Source organism: Pongo abelii, chromosome 11, assembly GCF_028885655.2.
Source record: "Pongo abelii isolate AG06213 chromosome 11, NHGRI_mPonAbe1-v2.0_pri, whole genome shotgun sequence".
Lineage (NCBI taxonomy): Eukaryota > Metazoa > Chordata > Mammalia > Primates > Hominidae > Pongo > Pongo abelii.
Window position 1 is genome coordinate 49809294 of NC_071996.2, and position 9425 is coordinate 49818718.

The window sequence follows — 9425 nt, forward strand, 5'->3', positions numbered from 1 at the left end:
AAAAAAATCTTTGCTTCTTTCTTTGTCAATTTTAGACATGGCTATGTAAAAAAATTATCCCACTACAAAACATCTGAAAATTGCTCATCTACTATACTGCCAGAAAAAAAAAAAAAAAAAAACTCTATTCTTCTCTCATTATAAAGATTTGTTTATTTCTATAACATTATTTGGGATTTTTAAAGATAATTTAAGCTTTTGTTTTAGATTGCAGATTTGTTACATGGGTATATTCTATAACACTGAGGCTTGGGGTACGACTGGTCCTGTCACCAGGTACTAAGCATAGTACCCACTAGGTAGTTTTTCAGCCCTTGCTCCTCTCCCTCCCTCTCTGTTCTGGTAGTCCCCAGTATTTATTGTCCCTATCTTTATATCAATGTGTACCCAGTGTTTGGCTCCTGCTTATAAGTGAGACTAGGCAGTATTTGGGTTTCTATTTCTGTGTGAATTTGCTTAGGATAATGGCCTCCAGGTGCATCCTGTTACTGCAAAGGACATAATTTCATGTTTTATGGCTGAATAGTATTACATGATATGTATATACCACATTTCCTTTATCCAGTCCTTCACTTATGGGCATCTAGATTGACTCCATATATTTGCTATTGTGAATAGTGCTGTGATGAACATACAACTGTATGTGTCTTTTTGGTAGAACAATTTATTTTCCTTTGGGTATATACTAAGTAATGAGGTTGCTAGATTGAATGGTAGTTCTGTTTTAAGTTATTTGAGAAATCTGCAACTTGCTTTCTACAGTGGCTGACCTAATGTCTATTCCTACCAATGGTGTATGAGCATTTAAGATTTGGGAATTTAAAATCTTATTTTCAATCTACTCTTGTCTTACCTTAACTTTTATAAGATGCTCTTTAGTATGATGACTTGTACTGTTCTTTACACCTGAAAGGATTTAGCCTGTTTTTATCCTGTGAATTTCAGTTTTTCAAGACCAATTCAGATATAATCTTCATTATAAATTATCTTTAACATTTTGAGAAATAAATTCTTTTGGATTTATTTTTTGTTAATCAGCCAACTAATTTCATTAGAACACTCTTGCAAAGTATTAAGGAACAGGTAATCCTATGTGCAATAAATATTCAAGAGATACAACTAGAAAATATATATAGATTCTGAGAATACGGAATAAAAATACATTTTCTTATTCCTCTCACTAAGTACAACTAAAAGTTCTGGACTGTAAGACAAACATTAGTGAATTAAAAAGTGGAAAGAAGAAGGCACACTGAATAAGACCTTCAGAACTCAAGAAACAACATGGTGATAAGTTCCCTGGGTTTTCTTTATGCCTCATATATTCCAGAGTTGGACCTAAGAAACTGACAACCTCAAAGAAATAATAGCTGAAAATTTCCCAAATTTTGCAAGAGACCTAGCCTACAGATTTAAGAAGCTAAACAAATCCAAAGCAGGAGAAATATTATGAAATCACAGTACAAAACACCATAGTCAAAACTCTATAAACAAAGACAAAGAAATACTAAAAGTAATGAGATAGAGACAAAAGCTTACCTATATCAAAAAATAATAAATCAGAGACAGTGGATTTCTTATCAAAAACTATGAAGGCCAGAAGGAAGTGGCACAGTTTTTCGAATACTGAAAGAAAACAACTATCAACCAAGAATAATATATGCAGAGAAAATATCCTTCAGCAATAAGGGGAACTCAAGACATTCTCAGATGAAATAAAACTAAGAGAATTTGTCTTCAGCAGACCTATCCTAAAAGAATGGCTAAAGAAAATTCTCTTAACAGAAAATAAATGATAAAAGTAGAATCCTTGAAACAAGAAGGAAGAACTTTGTAAATAAAAATATGGATAAATGCAATATACTTTCCTTTTTAAAATTTTCCCAAATCATGTTTGACAACTGAACCGAAATTATAACACTGTCTGATATGGTTCTAAATGTATGTCAATGAAATATTTAAAACAATGCTGATGGAAGAAATCAATGATCTAAAGAACAGGAGAGATATACTGTGTTTAAGGATAAAAAGATTTTACATAGTAAAAATATTATTTTCCACAAATTTATATGTAAGTGTAATGCAATTCCTATTAAAATCCTTGCTACTCATTTTTCATAGATATAGACAATATTATTCAAAAAATAATATGAAAAGGCAAAAGAAGTGGAATAGTTAAAAACAAATTGCAAAAGAAAAATAATGGAAGAGTGATGAGTCTACCTGATTTTAAGACTTTTTGTCTGGCTGCAGTAGTCAAGACTGTGTGATACTAATGGAGCAATCCACACACAGATCAACAGAATGGAAGAGAGAAACCATAAAGAGATCAACACAAATATGTCCAACTGATTTTTGACAAAGAAGCAACAACCAATGGAGTCTTTTCAACAAAAGGTGCCAGAGCAACTGGACATTCATAGGCAAAAATAATAGTAATCTTGTCATAAACCTTACACCTCACACTTACACAAATTTGCGTAACCTTACACCTTACACAGATTAACTCAAAATGCATCACAGACTTAAAGGTAAATTGTACAAGCATAAAATTTGGGGGAAAAAATTACAGAAGAAAATATTTGGGCTCCAGGTCTTGGCAAAGTGTTTTTAGACTTGACAACAAAGCATATATATAAAGGGAAATATTAATAAATTAGACCATCAAAGTTAAAAACTTTTGCTCTGAGAAAAAACTATATTAAGAGAGTGAAAAGACAAGCTACATACAGGAAGAAGGTATTTGTAAACCACATATCTGACAAAGAACTAGTATCTATAATATATAAAGAACTATCAAAACTCAGTAGCAAAAAAAGCTAAATCAAACAATACAACTAGAAAATAGGCACAAATGAGTGAACAAATAGTTCATCAAAGAAAGTAAATAGATAGCAAATAAGCATATGAAATTATGTCCAATATAATTAGCTATAGGGGACATGCAAATTAAAACAACAAGACATTATTACATGCCTATCAGAGTGGCTGACATTGAAACAGAAAGTGATAGCAGTAAATACTGGCAAAGATAACGAGATGCTTGATCACTCATATGCTGCTGGTGGAGTTATGAAACGGTGTAGTCACTCTCTACAAAACAATTTGGCAGTTTCTTTACAAAAACTAAACATGCAACTGTTACACAACCCAGCAATTTCAGCCACATGCATTTATAACAGAGAAATGAAAACTTATGTTCATCCAAAACCTTTATACAACTGTTCACAGTAGCTTGTTTGTAATAGCCAAAACCTGGAAACAACTCAGATGTCCTTTCACTGGGTGCATAATAATTAAAAGAACTGATGCACACCTATCATACACTGCTATTAAGCAATAAAAAGGAACAAATTATTGATAAACACAATAACCTGTAGGAATCTCCAGAGAATTATCCTGAGTAAAAAAGCCAATCCTGGACATAGACAATGTGGTACATTTACACCATAGAATACTATGCAGACATTAAAAAGAACAAAACCATGTCCTTTGCAGCAACACAGATGGAGCTGGAGGCCATAATCCTAAGTGAACTAATTTAGAAACATAAAATCAAACATCACATGTTCTCACTTATAAGTGGGAGCTAAACAATGGGTGCGCATGAACATAAAGATAAAAATAATAGACACTGGGGCTTCCAAAATGGGAGATGGTGGAAAGGGGATAAAGGTTGAAAAATTATCTTTTCGGTACAATGCTCAGTATTGGGGTGATAGGTATACTAGAAGCCCAATCTCCACCAGTATGCAATATACCCATTGATATGATTTGGCTGTGTCCCCACGAAATCTCATCTTCAATTGTAATCCCCATTATCCCCACGTGCCTAGGGAGAGACCTGGTGGGAGGTGATTGGATCATGAGGGTGGTTTTTCCCCATGTTGTTCTCATGATAGTGAGTTCTTATGAGATCTGGTGGTTTTATAAGGTGCTCTTCCCCGTTCACTCCTCACTCTTCTCTCTCCTGCAGCCACGTGAAGAAGATCCTTACTCTCCTTTTGCCTTCCACCATGATTGTAAGTTTCCTGAGGCCTCCCCAGCCATGTGGAACTGTGAGGCAATTAAACCTCTTTCCTTTATAAATTACCCAGTCTTGGGCAGTTCTTTATAGCAGTATGTGAACAAATTAATACATCCATGTAACAGCACACAAAAAAAGAAATAAAATGGGTATTTTAAAATAATTTTAAAAAGAAAAAGTCAATATCAAAAGTTTATATACTCTATGATGCCAGTTATAAAACATTCTTAAAATGACAAAGTTATAGAAATGGAGAATGGATTAGTTGTTATTAGGGATTAAGAAGGAAGTGGGGGCAAGAGGGAAGTGAGAACAGGTGGGAAGTGGGTATGGCCATAAAAGTGCAACACAAGGGATCTTTGTGGTACTGGAGATGTTCTTTATCTTGGCTGTAACAATGCCAATATACTGGTTTTTATATTGCAGTACAGTTTTGCAAAATGTTAACATTAGAGAAACTGAAAAATGAGTGCATGGATTCATTGCACGTAAATGTTCAAGTATTTCAAAATAAAAATTTTACTTAAAAAATACATATATGTAAAACTTTCCATAATAAACCCTGATAACAATCTCTAACAAAAAGCAATGAATAAGAAAATTCATTCATGAATATAAATACAAAATCCTAGGTTAAAATACCATCAAATCTAATTCAAAAGAACATTAAGGTAATTCTTTCTCATCTTAGCAAAGGATTTATTTTATGACTATGAAGAGTTTGATATTAGGATATGTAGTAAGCAGGATCATAATATTAATAACCTTTAAAATGTTATTATCCCAGCAGTTTCCAAACAGGCATTCAACAAAATCTAACATCTATTACTTATTTTTTTTTAAAAAAAAAAAAAGGTATGGCAGAGACTGTTACTATTCATCAAACATTTATGTGCTTCATAATCTTTCTCAGTCCCTTGAATCTAAGTGGTCTAGGCATATGACTAATTCTTACCAATTAAACACTGGAAGAAAGAAGAACAGGTGTGCTCTCTCCGCATGCAATCTCATGCAGGTGGTTGAAAGAAAAAAAGAGCTGGTGGAGTTAGAATTTGGAAGCAGGCTGGGCCCCTGGGACACTATTTGGGAAGAAACTATTACATACTATGACATGAGCAAGGGACAAACCTTCGTTGTATTAAACCATAGAGATTTCACAGTGCTTTTGTTATTGCAGCATAGCCTTGTGTTACCCCCAACTAATATAACTGATACAACTCTTCTGAATCAAAAGACAGAATCACATTTAATATTTTCCAAACTAAAATTACATAGAACGATTGCTCTGTGATCTTCGGAAAAATGGTGCCCTGCATACCTGATCTCTCTTTTAATAATTTTCAGCACACATTTGCATATTAAAGGTTCTGAGAAGTCCTGTAGAAAAATTTGTATCTTTGTTGAATTCAACATTTCACAAACTTATTTCACAATTTCATCTTTTAAATAGTGAAACACCTATTAACCAACGAAATTGTATTCTATAGAACAAATTGAAGAAAATAATGCACTTGTGCTCATTTTGACAGCATATATACTAAAATTAGAATGATACAGAGAAGATTCTCATGTCCCCTGTGCAAGGTTGATATACAAATTTGTGAAACATTCCATTTTTTTTAATGAAAAAAGAAGAAAGAGTATTTTTCTAAAAAAGAGAAAATACAGCACTGGAAGCATTTTTATGAGATTCAAAAACAGACCAAAATAGCCACAGTTTTTGCTGACTAAAGTTTATATTCAAAGACTTTTTATCATAGCTTTATTTATAGTATAAAACAAACAATAGATAAATGCATATCTCTAGGCAGAGATATATTTAAGCAATAAATATAAAATGAATTAATAGCATTTTAAAATAGCATTGAATTCCTGAAAAATTCATATATTGCTGGATTAAGAAAGTGGGATATAAAATTATACATATAGTATAGGGCAGGTCAATATACACATATATTCACACCCAGACAAAGAAATACACCAAATATTAACAGTAGTTATCTCTGGAGGCTGGAATCAGAGGTAATATTTCATTTTATTCTTCATACTTTTTAATATTTTAATCAGAAATATTAAACATTATTTTTAAAAGAAATATAGAAAAAGAACAGTTTCTTACAAAATGTCTGCTTTGTCTTTCAGCTAGCACCTTATTATTAAAATGCTGATTGAGGAGTAATAATCTCTTTCAGCAAGTAACATCTCATATTCATGCAAAAATAATCTTAATACTATTTTTAATAAGAAAAATGTGCTCAAGTTGAACAGTTTTTATCAAATACTTGATGTGAGTATGTAAAGGAGAAATTGACTTCGTAAAAACTGTACTATAAAACAAAATGTTACAATCGCTGATAAGATTTGGAGAGGAAAAGAGAGTCTGGGGGCTGGCAGCCAGAAGAGTGGCCTGAAGCTCCAGGGAGTTCATCCCTAGAGTGTGGCCTAGAGGCAGGTAGCAATGTGGTCCAATAGAGTCCCACCATCACCACCACCATCACCACCATCAATAACATACACACAGATGCATGCACACACACCTTCACACTTCACAATGCAAGTTTCTTGAAAGGCCCTTTTCCTTTTTTGTTCTATGCCTTCCTTAAAGTTTGCAGCTGCCCGTTTCCTCCTTCCAGGATTTTCTCTATCTAAAATTCCTCTGTTAAAATAAGTATCTGAGAGAGCTTTCACTGCATCATTTCCAACACAAATTTATGGCCAGTAGTAGAATCACTAGGAGTTAACTCACTGACTACTTCATCATCTTCATTGTGTAAAAGTGGTTGCCTCATGGGTTACAATGATGAATAAATGGCATTAATTAAATGTGTTATGTAATTGTTCATCATTGTTAATTAAAGTTTTTCCCAACTATTTTGATTCTATGTGATCTATTATCACTAAAAAATACTATTCTGTTGTGTCTAAAAGAGTCCAATGGAAGCTTACATAGCAGAGTAAAAAAAGTTTGTCTCCATGGACAAGTTGTAAAAATATACTAGTTTTTTAAATTTTAAATTGCCCATTGACCTTTCTAAATCCTACACTGGAGGTGACCATTTCCGTTTTTTAAAAGTCACTTATGACATTGCCAGTATGTGGTTGGTAAAGCATTTTTTTTTAACTGTAAGTTTTGGGATACAAGTGCAGAATGTGTATGTTTGTTACATAGGTATACATATGCCATGGTGGTGTGCTGCACCTATCAACCCATCATCTAGGTTTTAAGCCCTGCATGCTTTAGCTATTTGTCCTAATACTCTCACTTCCTTCATCCCCCAACCCCTCACTGGCCCCAGTGTGTGTTGTTTCCCTCCCAGTGTCTATGTGTTCTCATTGTTCAAGCCGCACTTATAAGTGAGAACATGCAGTGTTTAGTTTTCCGTTCCTGTATTAGTTTGTTGAGAATGATGGCTTCCAGCTTCAACCATGTCCCTGCAAAGGACATGATCTCATTCCTTCTTATGGCTGCATAGGATTCCATGGTGTACATGTACCACATTTTCTTTATCCAGTCTATCATTGATGGGCATTTGGGTTGGTTCCATGTCTTTGATATTGTAAATAGTGCTGCAGTAAACATACCTGTGCATGTGTCTTTACAGTAGAATGATTTGTATTCCTTTGGGTATATACCCAGCAATCCCATTGTGAGTTAGAACATGCTCCTTTAGCTCAGCACAGTTTGTTATTACTCACTTCCTGAAGCCTACTTCTGTCAATTCATCCATCTAATCCTCTATCTGGTTATGTGCCCTTGCTGAAGAGATGTTGTGATCATTTGGAGGAAAAGAGGCACTCTGGTCTTTTGGCCTTTCAGAGTTTTTTCATTGATTCTTTCTCATCTCCGTGAGTTTGTCTAGTTTTGATCTTTGAGGCTGGTGACCCTTGGATGGGGTTTTTTCTGGGAACTCTTTTTGTTGATGCTGTTATTGTTGCTTTCTGTCTGTTTGTTTTTCTTTCAATGGTCAGATTCCTCTTTTGTGGGGCTGCTGTGGTTTGCTGGGGGTTCACTTCAGGCCCTATTCATCTGGTTTGCTCCTGTGCCTGGAGATGTCACTTGAGGAGGCTGCAGAACAGCAAAGATAGGTGCCTGCCCTTTCCTCTGGGATCTCTTATCTCGAGGTGCACTGATCTGATGCCAGTAGGAATGCTTCTATGTAGGGTGTCTGACAACCCCTGTTGGAGGGTTTCAGCCAGTTGGGTGGCACAGGGAGCAGGACCCATTCAATGAAGCACTTTGACTGTCCCTTAGTGGAGAGGGTGTGCTTCACTGGGTGGAAGCCCACTCGTTTGGACTGCCTGGATTCCTCCAGTAAATTTTTTTAACCTATTTCTAATGACTTCCATAACAGGAGTTAGCTGAAAATTCCTACTGTAAGCTGGATATACATATATATGCCATATATATGCATCTATTATGCTTAATCTAGCCACATATATATCTCTAGCCTACATGTATGTGTGTATGTATATACCTGTATATATGTGTGGATGGGTAGATAGATTAAGCATCATAGGGGCTTCTCCCTTTTTATTATTAACTACTAAAAGTATATTCTGCACAATTATACACACTCATGTGTTGAGTACTTTATAAATTATTGACAACAAATTTCTTAACATAACCTATTTTCATCTACCATCTAACTTTAGCTAGGTACTAAAAATAGGTAAACAAAGTTTATTATTATAGGAGGTAACACACACCCAAAAGACAACTATATTATAGAAAATCATAAAATATGCTCCAAAGGCACCAAAATTTACATGGATTTTATCCTTTTTATGTATATTTTTTCTCTGTCAATCTCCATTAAAGCAGTAAGTTGATAGTTTATGGGAAATAAAATTCTATTTTTCTCTGTCAGGCTTTCACATTGCCAATCTTAATTGATCACTGTTTTAGCAAGATGGCAGCCCCCACTTTAAAGCTAAGAAACGCCACTGGGCATGGAGTGAGATGTTGCTTTAAACATGCTCACAACCACATTGTTGTTTTCATAGTTTGTCGTGGGGTAGGGTAAGGAATGGAGAAAGTTAAGTACCTGTTACAGTGTCAGCAGACATACTACTGAGATGAATCTATTTTGACCTTTGTTCACATTCCATCTGCTCTAGTGACTAGGGTGAGTTCACAGGTTTACAATGAGTCAGGCTTCATTTACATTCTCAAAAATATTTGCACTTTGGAATATTTGACAGTAACACACCCCGAGTGTGGAAACTAAGTGACTGAAGGATTTACTAAAGATGTTGCTTCAAGCGATGAAGGTGATCAAGTAGGGCTTCTGCACTAAAAGTACCTCAATGTCATGAGGTAGCCCCTGAACCAACCATGTCATCATACAATTGCCCCCAGCCAAATCATGACATGTTCCCAATAGAGATGAAAGCAATT

General features: G+C 34.7%; 1 non-coding gene across 1 annotated transcript; it reads left to right on the forward strand.

Moving 5' to 3' along the window:
* The first annotated feature begins 5540 nt into the window (after positions 1 to 5540).
* Positions 5541 to 5647, forward strand: LOC112132558 (U6 spliceosomal RNA). The gene has a single exon (XR_002914306.1). It is a non-coding gene; the product is annotated as a U6 spliceosomal RNA (small nuclear RNA).
* The last annotated feature ends 3778 nt before the right edge of the window (positions 5648 to 9425 follow it).